Source organism: Mus musculus, chromosome 5 (genome assembly GCF_000001635.26).
Source record: "Mus musculus strain C57BL/6J chromosome 5, GRCm38.p6 C57BL/6J".
NCBI classification, from domain to species: Eukaryota; Metazoa; Chordata; class Mammalia; order Rodentia; family Muridae; genus Mus; species Mus musculus.
This window is the reverse complement of record NC_000071.6, coordinates 11,484,496-11,501,609: the sequence shown is the minus strand read 5'-3', so window position 1 is coordinate 11,501,609 and position 17,114 is coordinate 11,484,496. Positions and strand designations below refer to the sequence as shown.

General features: G+C 36.4%; 2 long non-coding RNA genes across 12 annotated transcripts in view; both read left to right on the top strand.

Annotated features, from left to right (window-relative positions):
- Positions 1 to 17,114, top strand: part of Gm52803 — a 145,200-nt gene that overhangs the window by 67,043 nt on the left and 61,043 nt on the right. The gene's annotated exons all lie outside the window — the stretch shown is intronic.
- 4930437M23Rik lies at positions 158 to 16,277 on the top strand. Of its 10 annotated transcripts, none has more exons than XR_001784788.2 (7): positions 158 to 239; positions 4,485 to 4,530; positions 9,059 to 9,278; positions 12,414 to 12,544; positions 14,069 to 14,115; positions 14,917 to 15,059; positions 15,990 to 16,277. It is a non-coding gene; the product is annotated as an RIKEN cDNA 4930437M23 gene (long non-coding RNA). The 10 variants fall into 10 exon arrangements; XR_868272.1 differs by having other exon boundaries at positions 207 to 239; positions 12,417 to 12,544; XR_001784789.1 differs by having other exon boundaries at positions 207 to 239; positions 15,036 to 15,059.

Below are 17,114 nucleotides of genomic sequence, written 5' to 3'. Positions count from 1 at the left end.
TGGGTGGTCCTGTCAGCAGTTGTTGTTCTTCCAATAGAGTTGCAATCCCCCTCTGCACTTCCAGTTTTTCCCCAAGCTCCCCCAAGGAGTTCTGTTAGCTCAGTCTAATGGTTGGTTCCAACTGTCAGTTGCTGGCCAGACCTCCCAAAGAACTGCCACTCCAGGTTCCTGTCTGCAAGCACCTCTTGACCACAGGAACAGTGTCTGGTTTGGTTTCTTCAGACAGGATGGATCCCCAGGTAGGGCAGTCCCTGGATGGCCCTTCCTTCAGTCTCTGCCTCATTTCTTGTCCCTGTTCTTCCTTTGCTCAGGAACATTTCTGGGTTAAAAACTTTGAGATGGGTGGGTGTAACTAACCCTTGACAGAGGGCAATATCGGGGTGGGGGTAGGCAGAGGCACAGCTATCCTCTGGAGGTGGTCTCTACAGGTTTTATCTTCCCCTTCACTGTGCATTTCTGCTAAAGTCATCCCCTTTATGTCTTGGGAGCCTCACGATTCCCTGATGTCTGAGACCCACAAGAGGCTATCCTCTGTTCCTCACCCCCCAACCCCTACATATTTTTGTTCAATTTACTGACCCTTTTTTTTCATACTTTTTTTTTCTTGGCCCTTTGTACCTGTCTCCCCTCCCTTTCAGTACCTTATACTTGCCCCCACCCCCTTATTTCCTTCCCTTCCTCTGTCTCTCCTATGTCCCATTCTACCTCCACCTCATATGATCATCTGTTCTCCCCTTAATGAAGGACTGAAGCATCCATACTCTGGTCTTCCTTCTAAGCACCATATGTTCTGTGGGCTGTATCATGAGCATTGTGATTTTTGGGTTAATATCCACTTATCAGTGAATACATACATGTGTGTTCTTTTGTGTCTGATTTACCTCACTCAGGATGATATTTTCTAGTTTCCTTCCAATTATCTTCGAATTGTATGAAGTCATTGTTTTTAATAGCTGACTAGTACTCCATTCTGTGAATGTACCACATTTTCTGTATCCATTCTTCTGTTGAGGGAAATCTGGGTTGTTTCCAGCTTCTGGCTATTTTACATAAGACTGCTACAAATATACTGGAGCAGGAGTCCTTGTTATATGTTGGAATATTTTTTGGGTATATGCTTAGGAGCGATATTGCTGGGTCTTTAGGTAAAACTATTTCCAACTTTCTCAGGAACCACCAGATTGATTTCCAAAGTGGTTTTACCAGTTTGCTGTCCTACCAGCAGTGGAGGAGTGTTTCTCTTTCTCCAGGGCCTGTTCAACATCTGCTGTCACCTTCATATTTGATCTTAGCCAATATGACTTGCTTGAGGTGGAATCTCAAGGTTGTTTTCATTTGTATTTTCCTAATAACTAAGAGTGTTGAACATTTCTTTAAGTGTTTTTCAGCCATCTGTGATTCATCCGTTGACAATTCTCTGGCTCTGTATTCCACTTTTTAATAGGGTTATTTATTTCTCTAGAGTCTAACTTCTTTAGTTCTTCATATATTTTAGATATGAGACCTCTATCAGATGTAGAGGTTTAAACGATCTTTTCGCAATCTGTGGATTCCCATTTTGTCCTTTTGACAGTGTCCTTTTCTTCCAGAAGCTTTTTAATTCTATGAGGTCCCATTTGTTGATAGTTGATCTTAAAACATAAACCGTTGTTTTTCCATTCAGAAAGTTTCTCCTGTGCTCAAGTATTCCAGGGTCTTCCCCACTTTCTCTTCTATTCGATTCAGCAAATCTGGTTTTATGTGGAGATACTTGATCCACTTGGACTTGACCTTTGTACAAGGAGATAAGAATGGATCAATTTGCATTCTTCTTCATGCTGACTGCCAATTGAACTAGGATCATATGTTGAAAATGCTGTCTATTTTCCACTGGCTGGATTTAGCTGCTTTGTAAAAGATCAAGTGACCATAGGTGTGTGGGTTCATCTCAGGGTCATCAGTTCTGTTCCAATTCTGTACCTGCCTGTCTCTGTACCAATACCATGCAGTTTTATTACTATTACTCTGTAATACAGCTTAAGGTCAGGGTGGTGTGATTCCCCCAGAATTTCATTTATTGTTAAGAATATCTTTCGCAAGTGAAAGATCTGTATGACTAGAACTTCATATCCCTGAAGAAAGAAATTGAAGAAGAACTCAGAAGATGGAAAAACATCCCAAGCTCATGGGTCAGTGTAATTAAGAGTAAAAATGGGCATCTTACTAAAAGCAGTCTACAGATTCAATGCAATCCCCATCAAAATTCCAACTCAACTCTTCATAGAGTTAGAAAGAGCAATTTGCAAATTCATTTGAAATAACAAAATCCCAAGAAAAATATTCGAAATATTTTGGTTAGAATCACACCAAATTTTTTTTATATTATTTGTAACTATTGTGAGAGTAATATTCAATGGAGTGATTGTCTTTCGAATTTTTAGAGGAAATCCACATGGCTCACTGACAGACATCCAAAGAAATGACATATCATTTTTGTTTCGTTTGTCTTTACCTCTCTTTTTCCTGAAGTTTAACTGAAAAGCACAAGACAATCAATGCAAATGAAAGAATTGTCCATTTCATGCTGATGATAAATTGAATCATGGAAAATGTATGCATCCTCTTGCGGTTTTACCCAGAATAAAGAATATTAAATTATTTTAGTCCGGATGGCTATATTAGTTTAATGGACCTATTAGGAAAGGAGCATCAATTACTTCTTTGTCATCAATACATTGACTCCTTTTCACTAAGACCATTAGATTCTCAAGCTACTCAGATCTCCAAGCAGCGTTCTGGTAGATACATTCAAATAATGTTAAAATTATACTTTGAAAACATTTTTGAAAAAAAAAATCCTTTCATCAAGAAACCTGTAAATTTGAATCTTGAAAAAATCTATCGAATGTATTTGTTATCTATCATTTTTCCATCCATCTATCTATCTATCTATCTATCTATCTATCTATCTATCTGTCTGTCTATCTATCATCTTCTTTTTTATTATTGTTGACTGATACAACATCTACTTTTAGACACACTTGTTTTATTACGGAAAATACTACATTATATACAGTAAAATCTATTTACTATTTCATTTCTGAGTTTGTGTTTAGATCTTGGCAATTGGGTAAAATGACACAGTGGGGATGGTGAGTAAACATCAATTGGACATGCCAATTTCAATTTTTTTGGTATTTATTTGGTCATTGGAGGGCTGGCCTTTATGTAAATTTTAATTTTGTTTTCTGAAGTACCTTTTTAGTGTTTTAAATTTTCTTGTAATTTTATTACCAGCACATGTGAATTTCATTTTGCTAGTGTATTGCAGCAGAATTTATCTAAAACATGAATTCATTATTTTGAAGTCAAGTTTTTCAAGATATAGAGGTAAGGTTTATAAACAACTAAGAAAAAAATAATTTCATAGCATTGCTTTGAAATATCTATGTAGTCTTATCAGAAAGCAGTTGGTGGCAAATATTTCTTCTGTCACATGAGGTATGCATACACATGTCAGTCTTACATCTTCTTGGTTATGGCTATTTTAACAAGTGTGAGATTAGAGTTCATTGGGGTTATTACTTATGTTTATCCAAGACACTGTATAATCTTTCATGGGTTTTCTGTATGTTTGTATGTTTTCTTTAGGAGGTGTGATGCCAATCCTTTATACACAGATGCAGGCTTTATTATTAAAAAATAAATTACATGTTTGAATTAATGGTCAAATTTGAAGGTCTTGTGCTCTGTTGTGTACATCTTACTCTGCATAAAATTCAGATACAAAACACATTTTTTCCTTTATCTTTTCATATTTTTTTCAATAGCTTGGGCATTTCATCGTGGAAGAGGGGGTAGAGCAATTCTAGCAGATTATGCCTCCTTAAACTATTTGAAAAGTTACAGCAGTAAGCCTCAACAGCATGGCTGCCTATACATAATCTGAACAAGGACAACCGACAGATGTACTGCTGTCGAAGGGAGAAGACTCAGGAGGCCTCAACCCTAGAGAAAGAATTCATGCCAACTAAGGGATGTTGAAAGTGAGAGAATGGCCTTTCAAGGGAATAGAACACCAACTGGTTATTTAATGCCACGAAAACACATATAAAAAGTAACATCAGTTACTAGAGACTGATCACGCTGTATTTATGTATTAAAGAATACCACCATTACCCCACACTAAGGCCAATAACAATTAACACAAAAAGAGCCCATGAATTTGAAAAAGAGTAGGTGTGAAGATGAAGTTTATGGAGGAAAGGGAAGGGGAGATATGATATACAATTACTTTATCATTTCAGGGACATAAAAACTATATACAATAAAAAAGAATGAAGGGATTAATTTGGCTTGGAATTCAAAGGTGCAGTGCATCATCAAGGCAGAGAGGTCATGGACTCAGAAATCTCAGGCAGTTGGCCACTCATGAAACTGTGGTCAGGAAGTCGTGACACCGAAATGACTTATTGTGTTTTGCTATCTTACTTCTCTTTTTTCAGTGTGGGATCCTATCTGATAAAGTCATTTCTCGCACAGTGAGAGGAGGTTAGTCTACCTTTTTTTTTTTCTTTTTTGTTTTCTCTAATGTATTTTATTCTATTTTTATTAGATATTTTCTTCATTTATATTTCAAATGCTATCCTGAAAGTTCCCCATACCCTCCCCACATCCCGTGCTGCTACCCACCCACTCCCACTTCTTGGCCCTGGCGTTCCCCTGTCCTGGGGCATATAAAGTTTGCAAGACCAAGGGTCCTCTCTTCCCAATGATGGCCGACTAGGCCATCTTCTGCTACATATGCAGCTAGAGACACAAGCTCTGGGGGGTACTGGTTAGTAACCTGGGGATACATCCCACAAATCAGCCACCAAACCCCGACACTATTGCATATGTCAGCAAGATTTTTCTGAAAGGACCCTGATATAGCTGTCTCGTGTGAGTCTATGCCAGTGCCTGGCAAATACAGAAGTAGATGCTCACAGTCATCTATAGGATGGAACACAGGGCCCCCAGTGGAGGAGCTAGAGAAAGTACCCAAGGAGCTGAAGCGGTCTACAACCCTATAGGTGGAACAACAACATGATCTAACCAGGTTAGTCTATCTTAATTAACCTAATCCTTATAACCTATTACAGATTAGTCTAATATCTTTACTTCAAGGTGATTCTATATCATATTAAATTTTCAGGTAATATAAACATTCCCATTTATAATATCTAATTTATAACACTCTACAACTACTATAAGTAAATTTGAAATAGCTTTTCTGGAAGAAAGATGCTAAGAACTTCACTTCTCATTTTTATAAAGTAATTCTTTCCTTCAATCAGTAGTCCTGATTACTTAGCATCATTCTCTGCTCCCTGAAAAACTGTACACCAGCTCCCTCTATTTTACACCTCATAGACTTATTGATAATTGATTTAGAAACCGTAAAACACCATGGCCATTGTTCAGTCAATGTTCAGTCATGTTTGTCTGCAGTTAGAATGAGAGAAAAGTGTTCTCCTCTGAAACCTGTGATCTCAATTTTCTTATTGTCTTGGTAGATTATTATATCACACTTGTCTCTTGACATTTGTTGAAACATCTCAACCAAAAATAAATGGTCTGCTGTACATACACCAGTAATATTGTTACTTACTAGTTCACATTTAAAAGAAAGCAAACAAATATCCAGAACTAAAGCATTTTAATGTCTGTACTAATATTCTATGGGTGGCAAAATAAATATTTATATGAACGGTAAAAATGAAAGTTATTGTCAAATGACAGAAGACCTTAATCCAATAAAGATTTTACATTGTTTTTAATTTTCAAATTTCAGAATTATTTATAATAAAACAGACAAGAAATTCCTTATACATAGTACCTTAGTTACATTTCTAATTCTGTGAAGAGACATTATGATCAAGCAACTTTTCAAAAAAAAGTGTTTATTGGAATTTAGAGTTTAGAAGCAGGATCCATGATCATCATATTGGAGGAGATGACACTAGCCACATAGGCATGGTATTACAGAAGTAGCTAGTAATTTACATCTTATCTGCAAGTAGGACGGAGAAAGAGAGAGACAGAGACAGAGAGACAGGAGACAGAGAATGACAGAGAGACACAGAAAGAGACAAAGAGTGGTCCACAGACAGAGAGACAGACAGAGACAGGTAGAGACAGAGAAAACCACAGAAGACACACTAACTTGCAGAGAGAGAGAGAGAGAGAAGCTAACAGAGCATGATGTGTTTTTTTGAAACTTCAAAGCTCACTGCCAGTGACATATGTCCTCCAACAAAGCCACAACTCTTTCCCACAGGGTCCCACTAACTGGGTCCATTTTTCAAATGTATGAATCTATGGGGCCATTATTATTCACACCACCATAGATAGGAACCCCACTTCATACCTTGATATTTTTGTTTTGTTTACAGCTGATTGAAACAAAAATTGACAATGACCTCAAAGCCTAGTCTTCAGAAGCAGGTGTTTTGAATTTGATATGTTGTTTTCCAAAAGATCTGTTAAGCATTGACATTTTTATTAAGGATGAGGTCTGAAAAATAATAGATGACAATATGTAATATTGAAAAATAATTTAGTAAAACTGTGCATGGGAAAATGAAAGATATATAGAGAAACTAGTGAACAGAATCTATGAGACACAGAAGTAAAGAAGCATAGTCTTAATGGTAGAAAAAAAGGAGCATAATATAGTTTAGAATTGTAAGGGAAATGGTAATAAATGAAATAAAATGAGAAAATATGCTCTAAAATTTAAGTAGAAAGAAACAGACAACTGAAGTTGATATGCTTGTAGGCTCCCAATGTATCAATGTAAACATGATCTGATAATTAAAGCTGCTATTGACATCTTGGACCCATTAGATTCTCCATGAGTCTGAAATGGATATCTTTGAGATAATTTCTTCCGTTCCCTATTGAGACAAATATAATTGATGTGTGAGGCTAAATTCATACTGAAAACCGTTTATTTTGTCATATAGCAAAGGGTGGAAAGTCAGATCCTAAATTTTCCAGTCTGACCTAACCCAGTAGTAACTGTGAAGCTCTGTTCTGGTGACTGTATTTTAAGTGGAAATCTGCTGCAAGGGCTTCTGGAAAAGCCTTTTATACTTCAGATGAAAATGGAAAAATTCATCTGGAGAACTTTCCTACCTACTTTATTCTTTTCAGGCATGGTTTTTGGCGAAGTAACATCCACCCTAGGCTCATAGAACCTTAAGTTAATATGCCTATGAAAGTAAAGCTGAAATGCAGATAGAACCACAACCTAATGTCATCTCTCTCTCTCTCTCTCTCTCTCTCTCTCTCTCTCTCTCTCTCTCTCTCTCTCTCTCTCTCTCTCTCCTCCCCTCCCGCCCTCCTTCCCTCCCTCACTCCCTCTCTATCTCTCTCTCTTGTATATATATATATTTTTTTCTTCCCCTAGACAGGGTTTCTCTGTATAGCCCTGGCTGTTCTGGAACTCACTTTGTAGACCAGGCTGGCTTCAAATTCAGAAATCCGCTTGCCTCTGCCACACATGTGCTGTAGTTAAAGGCATGTGCCACCATGCCCGGCTCTATATTTTACTTTTATATATATATTTTTTACTTATATATATATATATATTTTATATAGCATTGGATCATCAGATATTCATGTTCTGTAGTACCAGGAAGCATTTGTGAACTCTGAAAGACCAATCAGGAGAGGATCTGATACAATCATACAAGAGTCTTCATATATATATATATATATATATATATATATATATATATATATATACATATATACATACATATATGCATATATATGACTTATATATATATATGACTTATATATTGTATATATATTTAAATTTTATATAGTTTATAATGACTTATATATTTTATAATGAGATGATATATCTCATTATATATATATGACAGTGATAGACATAGATATACATTTAAAACGAACATATATCAAAATTGCATTTGAATAGTCATTTTCAGAAAAATGAAAGCTCAGACAGTATGTTATCTGAAGATAATAGTAAATAAATGCTTGCACAAAAGTTACTTATTTCTTAAACAAATGTTACTAAATGACTCACTGTAACTTAAAGTAACAATAATAAACATGTCACATAGGACTTATGGTATAAAAAGAAATAATTCAATAGAATTATCCATAATCATAAAAGTTAACAATAAGGTAAATGGGATTATATGCCTTTATTAATATAAATGGGAAATTTAAGTATCAGGGAATGATACACAACATTAATTTTAAATATTATTGTCAACTTGGGAATCATAATTAGTGATACAATCTCCAATTATATAATTAATCAAAAAAGTAAATATAGTCTGTAGTCTTAAATGAAATATAAAATTGAAGTAAGTATTACTATAAATTTGTGAAATTTGAAAAATAAGTTTCTGTGTGTGTGTGTCAAGAGAGTTACACTTAAATCCATAAAGAGCTTTCATTTCTCACTCAGTGAAATGTCAATAGTTAAAACACACTACCATCTATGAAGATGAATTCTGCAACAAAATGAGATAGTGACTAGGCAATATTTTTTGACCTTTCTTTTAAAAGCCAAATGTATTTTGGTATTTTCAAAAAGGAAATAAAAGTAGATGTGTATCACTGATGTTATCATACATTTACAACTGCTTTATTTGTAATATATTTCAATTGTAGGAGCAACATGCAGACAAATATGTAAGTAGAAAGACTAATACATCAGCAGAAATCAGCTGCCTCACACATGAGCCACAATGTGCACTGATCTCCAATACAACAGGAATCAAACGAAGTCAAAGCCAAGTATCTGATAACATGTGATCACTTTACATGACAACATAGGAAATGTAAATTATTTTTTTTTTGTCACAGATATTAACTTCCTAATTTTTAAAGGTGAATATATGGGAGCAAATTAGTTGAAAGAACTCAAGAAGAAATTTCTAAAGTGACAGAAATCTTCAATTTTTTGTGATGACTGTGATATATTTACATTCTGTTTCCACCAAGGCAACCCAGGCCCAGAAATCATGTATTTTCTCTCCTTTCATGATGATAGCATTGGATCATCAGAGATTCATGTTCTGTAGTACCAAGAAGCATTTGTGAACTCCGAAAGACCAATCAGGTGCCGATCCGATCCGATCCAATCACACAAGAGTCTTTATTCATAAGTTCAAACTCGGGCTTAAGTCATGCTGACACACAGGATGGTTTCGGTGGATAAAAGCCCCAAACACTCCTCAGGACAAGATTTTATAGGAAATATCAAGAGAAGGGTGAGTGTTTCTAGTCTGGTTAAGCATGTAATTGGGGGTGGGGCTACTATGGTCTTCATCATAATTGGCTGGCACTAGAAGCCAAACCATAAACTTAACTTCTGTTTTCCTCATGACTGGTGATTGTTAGGCAGGGAGGGCTTGTAATATGGAGGTGCAAATTTGTTGGGAGAATAACCTGGAGAGACAGGTCGTGTGTGTGTGTGTGTGTGTGTGTGTGGCGGCAGGGGTGGGGGGTGGCGGCGGCGGGGGGGGGGGGGGGGGGGCTGCCTGGAAACTGGTGCCAGGCACTGGCCTGTTAGTTTACTTGAGTTCAAACTTGGGTTAGGTTCTATAAGATGGAGTCTAAACCCAAAAAAGTTGGTCTCTAAGTTCTACTCGGAATACCGAGATAGTCTAGAAATTTAGTCAGGGGATATTTACGAAGAACAGAAAGACAGAAGACAGAGCACAGTAGTATAAAGAGTTAAGGGCAATAATAGAACTGAAATCATTAGATTTGATAGGAACTGGAAGGCAGGGTGTTAGCATTCTGTCTAAACTCCACCCAAAGTTACCTGGCAAAGGCAGGTAGGCCTGACCCACTACAAAAAGGGGTGCTCATCCCCTCCTCCTTCTCTTGTTCCTTTCTTGCTCTCTTGGGATCTTGCTCCCTTACTCTTCCCTCTCCCCGCCTCACCTCCATGTGGTCATGGCTGGCCTCTACTTCTCTACTCTCTCTCTACCTTTCTCTGACTCTACTACTCTCTTAATTCCTCTCCCCATACCCTGAATAAACTCTATTCTATACTATACCTTCATATGGCTGGTCGCTCAGTGGGAAGGGATGCCTTGTCATGGCCCCGCTGTGACACCCCCTTCCTCCATACCTGACTACACCCCCATAGAACATATTCCTTCTCTACTTAACTTTTTATAAACACATCACAGGGTAAACAGGGAATATTGGGAGGAATAATTAACACTCATGGTCTTTTGGAAAAGCCACATGGAATTCTGCTACTATAAGAATTTCATAAAATATATCCTTCTATACATGCAAAGATTTAATGGGGGAGGAAATATTAAAAGTAATTTCCCCTGCTACCAGTTTAAATACCCAGTTGCAGGAATGGGTCACCTCTTAGTGAAATGTTAGTAAATAGGTTCATAAAGAAAGACATCCCCCTCCCTCAAATTAGAGAATATTCCAAGTAGTGGCTACCCTCTGGAAATTGACAGTAGGACCCTAACGCTAAAACATCACATATTTGAATCATAGAACATGTAGATATTAATCTGGTACTCAACTTCAAGCTTCAACTCTACTGTCTTCAGTGCTATGTAGGCTGTTAGAGGAGAACTGTTAGCCTCAACCTCACCCAGATGTGAGCTCTTAAAGCCACAATGACTGGATTGACAAATTAGGCCCACACTTTGAATGGTAACATACATTTCACTGGAGTACCCAAACAAATGTTTGGATTAATGGCCTGTTCCATGAGATCAAACCTAACCTTAGAAATATTAAGTACAACAAAACTTGTGGCTAGGTAAGTCAAAGTTTCTAGTGGAGAATGAAGTACTATTATTTTGTTTAATAGATATAGTATTAAAACCACTCCCAGTGACTTTCTCCTGTACCCATAGATCAGAGTCTCTCTGACCTCTAAAGAAAAGCCTCTATTTGTTGTAGTAGGTAGTAGTTAATACAGAGCCTCAAGCATTTCAGCAGGAAGAATAAAACAAGCTGTCTAGTACTCAGCTGTAAATCAGACATTTATGTGTCATATTTAGGCCCAGCAAATTATCTAGAAGTGGGCCAGAAAGCTTAGAAAGGCCAAGGTTGTAGATAACATCAAGAAAACTGTTTTCCAGGCACATGGAAAATAAACATATGAATTCACAATTATGTGACAGCACACATAAGGTATGCAAAAATTCCAGCTAGGAAAAACTACAGTGTACTTGAGGAAAGTTGGTATGTAATTTCACCACTAGCTGAGAAGCTATTAGCGCTTCCTAGCTATTGAGGAGGAAAAGCTAATATTTTGATATTATGACTCCTGGTAGACTCAGCACACAACAGAACAGGGTTCTATTCCAAGGTAAGTTAAGTATCAAAAACTGGAGAAAGACAAAAACCAAGAAATCATCTCATAGTTGGGTAGGAAGGAAAAGGAGGGTTGAAAGTGTGTTAAATGATGGGCAGTCATATGTCCCAATATATTATGTAAAGTTTTTAAGGAATTAATAAAATATCTTTTAAAGCCTATGCAGGTACCATAATATCAAACAGTTAGAATGCATGTGCATTGTGTAATGAATTATACATTTAAAAAGTGGGAGTTAATTAGGCAATGAAGGTAAACTTGATGAATGAGTTTCCTGCTTTTACACAAAGGTGCACAGAAGTCTCTGCCTCTGTCTATGTTCCTCTCTCTGTCTCTGTCTATGTTCCTCTCTCTGCCTCTGTCTATGTTCCTCTCTCTGTCTCTGTCTCTATTTATGCTCCTGTCTCTGTTTGTCTTCGTCTCTATCTGTCTCTGTCAGTCTCTGCCTCAGTTTCTCTTCCTCTCTCCCTCCTTCCCTTCCTGTGCTTTAGAGTTTTTTCTCCATCCACTCTTCCTTTATTCTCTCACCCTCTCCCTTTCTCCACATACTTATCTCCTCCCTTCTCCCTTTGCCCTTTTCATTCTCTTCCTTTTCTCCTTCCTTCCCCTACCATCTTCCTTCCAGTTTTTTTGTTCTGTCTATTCCAATCCCTCTAGCCTCTTCCTTTATATACCCTTTAGTCTCCATTTTCTTCTTTATTCTCTTGCCTCCCTACCTTCTTACCTTCTTTTTTTGTTTCCTCCTATTCCCATTCTTCACCATCTTTGCCTCCTCTGACATCCACTTCCCCTCTTCTCTTTCTTCTTTCCTTTTATATATCGGCCCCCACTTTTTTTCCTTATTTTCAATGCTTCTCTTTCTCTATCTTTTCTTCCTTTATCACCTGAGGAAACAGTAAGGCAATATTTATGATCAGAAATATGGCTTTCAATAGATACTTTTTTACTTCAGAACCCTTGTTTTTTAATAGAATACATACCTACTTAGAAGAAAAAAACTGTTTGCTTGCTAAATCACCTACTCAACAGTATTCCATTACAGCAGCCAGAATCTAGCACTTCAGAAACAAAGTACCAGAGAAACAAATGGGCAGCAAACATCAACTCTGAAATACATTGTCTCTGATCTATGCAGCTTGGATAGTGAATTTCTTTCCATAAATAGTTAATAAGGTATGTTAAAAATATGAGTATATATATATATATATATATATATATATATATATATATTTGAAGTAGTTACATAATATCCATTTTTCTTGTCATGCTTTCATTGACAGACCTGTGGAGCTTGGTCCACTCATAGTATTTGTGGGAAGCCATTTGAAAATACTGTGAAATTTAGGACAAATGGGTTTATAAAAAGCTCTTATTTGGTGTAGTTTCAGAGACTACTTTGTAGCATTGGTGAACTATCAAGATCATTTCAAAATTAAATTTATATTTTATTCAACAATTATGTAGTTATTTTTATTTTTTCCTGGAAAGATAGATTACATATACCATTTAATCTTAAAATTATTTTAAAAGCATATATTTCTTATAAAATTTTAATTTCTCTTTAATTATTTTTGAATCCATCAAATGTAAACGGTTTCAATAAAATTGCCAATGCTACAAAACCCAAAAACCCAACCAACTACCAGATGGAACTTTTCTAAAAGGTGAAACAGAAGTATTTGGACAAATTTGCCAAGGATTAAAGTTAACTATGCTGAGAAGGCAGAAGTAGCCAACCTTGAGGAGATTAATATTCTCATAGAAAGAGAAAGTGTCCCATACATGGGAAAGATTAAGGGTGAAATGCCACAGAATTTGACTTGTGACAACAATTCTCTATTGTTTATATCTTACGGCAGCAGCTGATGTATAACTCTTCTTTGGCTAAAACAAAGTGACTGATATAAATGGACTGTCCTAATAGACATTAAAAGCAAGGGACTCTGAAGGCTTTTCATGTTTCCTGGAGAAGGTTACATTTCCTCCTATGCTTGAACACATTTTTTTGACTAATTTCAAGATGCAATGTATTCAGATATTTTCTGTAAGCACTGAATTGCTATATTGAATTGGATAGTATTCAGCTTTCTTCTGTCACCTCACATATGATAAAACTCTGCCTTGATTGAAACTGGAATCATACGTGCTAAAAACTAAATTCTTGCTAGCAGAGAGATAGCCATGCTTGTAACCCGGGTCAGCAGTGAGTTATATATTGATATGAGCAAGTTACTGGAACTTTTGCTCATTTCCCTTTTTTGGTAAAGGAGAATATCAATGAAAGCCACACCACAGGACCACAGAGCTCTTAAGAAAGGAGGAAGAAGCACTAGGAACAGTGTGTTTCTTTTGAAGTATTACTTGCTAAGTACCAGCTTTCACAAGAGGACTATTTCCATGCTAGGCCACAACTCTAATATGCATGAAGTACACTATTGTGGCAATGCAAAGTTTTTCTCATACCTTTATTGTGATCCATTATTTCAACCCACAGTATATGATCTCCCCTAATTATCTTTACATTTTCCAAAAATGGGGTCGAATGATTTAGTGAATAATAGAGTAAAAATAATGTTCATGAGTCTTCAAAACTATGTGTTAATATAACGCAGGTATCTACTGTCTTTGGTTGAGAAATCCTAAGCCTGAACTTAATTTTTTAATGCAGAGTATTAAATTAGATATTGCTTTCCTTAGATATCAGCTCTAATGACAAGAATAAACTGTTAAACCAATTCATTTAGGTAAGTGTATAAAATATCGATTTATTTCAAAATATCATATTTAGTTATAAAACACAGCTCAAGACAGCCTCTACTGTTATTTTAAATTTTCAAAATATTTTTAAAATTAATATCGTGTGTATGTGTGTGCACATGTGTGCATTCATTTGTGTGTGTGCATGTGTGTGTGCATGTGTGTGCATGTACGTGTGCGTGTGCTTGTGTGTGTGTGTATGCCCGCATGCGTGCGCATGTTTGTGTATCGTAGTATGCATATGAGTATAGAGTGCTCTAGCAGCCAGAAGAAGGTAATACATTCCCTGAAGCTTTGGTTAAACATGGGAACAGGAACAGAACCTAGGTCCTCTGTCTACCAGCAAGTAGCCTTAACTATTAAGCCATTTTTCTAGCCCCATTATTTAACATCAAAGTTTTTAAAATATTTTACTCATTTTATGTTTTTGTGTTTGTGGGTGTCTATGTATCTGAACATAGTGTGTGTCATGGAACACACATATAGGTTTTAGGACAAGTAGAGGAATAGGTTCTCTCCTTCTACTATGTGGGATCCCAGGAACAAAATCTCTTTGCTATGCTTGGCAGGAAGTACCTTTGCCAATTGAGCCATTTTGCTGGCCTGGATTAGCATTTCCATTGTATAAAGAGATTAAAATTAATTCTGACTTTCCACTGAATTATTGTTAAAGAACGGTAGTAGACAGCTCATAGTTCTTATGGAGAGCCTACTACCATCATTCTGTTCAAGTGGGCATATAATAAACTGACTCCTAATAACTTATCATCAAAGAAGATCTTTCTTAGTGTTTTATAGATAGGAAACAACACAAAGACCTACAACTGGTCAAGGCATAGAGGGAACAAGAGGCTAAGGAATACTCAACACTAACTGGAACATATATATTCCATCTCCTCCTATTAAGGTTGAAAGATCATTGCAGAATAAGGTATGTAGAAAGATTTTAATACCCAAAATTGTGAATCACTACAGCAAGTCTTTTTCAAGACACATATATGGTACCCTCCTTAAATCTTCACAAATGCCTAGTAGGATCCAAACTTTCTTCTTTCTAGCAAAATCATATCTCTGTTAGTAGGTGGTTCTCATTGCAAACAATAATAAGAAATACGAAGGATCCATGGCTTTTATTATATATTGGTAATTTGTCATTAATTTATAAAATAATAAAACAATAACAATAATTTATTTTTACCAAAAATACTCAAATAAAGAAGAAGCTATTTAAAACTATACGATTTATTATTATTTTATGGGTATGACTTATTTTTTTCTGAATGTATGTACACACATCCTGTACATACAATACCCTCAATGGTTACAGGTATCATTTGATCTTCTGGCACTCTATTCATAGGAGATTTTGAGCAACCATATGAGTGCTGGGAAATCAATCCAGATTCCCTGCATGAGTAGTAACAAGTGCCCTTAGCCATTGAACCATCTCTCTAGGACAGAATAATTTTATTATATCAAAACATGATTGAAAATAGCATAATACTTGCATAGGGTTCTCCATGCTCTAGCTAACCACGGGTTACATAAAATATTTGTGATACTTGGAAGTAAAATACGTTGTTTTATATACAAGCATAAGACCAAATATAAGGCTGTCTCATTAATTAACTAATAATTATTTATTACACATTACAAACATTGTACAGGTAATCAACTAACAAATTCTCCCTCTTGGTGAAAAACAGTCTTCATAATCTACATGGATATTGATCGACACAGCACACACAGAAACTTCTCAGCATACTGATACATTTCTGTCCTAGTAGCAAGACCAAACAATGTCTTGAGTTTGAAAATCCTACAAGCTAAAAAGAGGAATAATTGTGCCGTGTTTCTTCAGTTTTCAGATTAAAATATTTGGTGCACAATTTAAAAAGAAAGGTCATGGGAAGGAATATCCAGAGGATGATACTTTGCCCGAGGAAAATGTACAGCTCATTGCCTACATTAAATGACTCTGCAACTGCACAAGAACTTAAGAGATGGTACTCACCACTCTAATATAAGGAGCAAACAGCCAAGCTTTGTGCTTGTTTTTATATTTTTCCACAAATTGCTTGTTTTTTTTCCCTAATATGTTCAACAACAGTTAAACATTACCAGAAAATAAATTATTACTTACCATCTGTCTTAGAATCTGAGTATTATATTCCCCATTATAAAAATTTAGTAATCACAACCTTAGAAAGGGTTATGGAAATTCATCATTCATTTGATATATAGACAATACAGAATTGTGAGAACAAAATAATCAGCACTAAATAATTATTGTTAGAAATTGCAATAACAAAACTTCAATAATACCTCATGGTAAAATGAGTACTATTACTTTGCTTTTCTTTTTTTTTCCTTTTCCATTTTTTATTAGGTATTTAGCTCATTTACATTTCCAATGCTATACCAAGAGTCCCCCATACCCACCCTCCCCCACTCCCCTACCCACCCACTCCCCCTTTTTGGCCCTGGCATTCCCCTGTACTGGGGCATATAAATTTTGCGTGTCCAATGGGCCTCTCTTTCCAGTGATGGCCTATTAGGCCATCTTTTGATACATATGCAGCTAGAGTAAAGAGCTCCGGGATTCTGGTTAGTTCATAATGTTTTTCCACCTATAGGGTTGCAGATCCCTTTAGTTCCTTGGGTACTTTCTCTAGCTCCTCCATTGGGCGCCCTGTGATCCATCCATTAGCTGACTATGAGCATCTACTTCTGTGTTTGCCAGGCCCCGGCATAGTCTCAGAAGAGACAGCTACATCTGGGTCCTTTCGATAAAATCTTGCTAGTGTATGCAATGGTGTCAGCGTTTGGATGCTGATTATGGGGTGGAACCCTGGATATGGCAGTCTCTACATGGTCCATCCTTTCATCACAGCTCCAAACCTTGTCTCTGTAACTCCTTCCAAGGGTGTTTTGTTCCCACTTCTAAGGAGGGGCATAGTGTCCACACTTCAGTCTTCATTCTTCT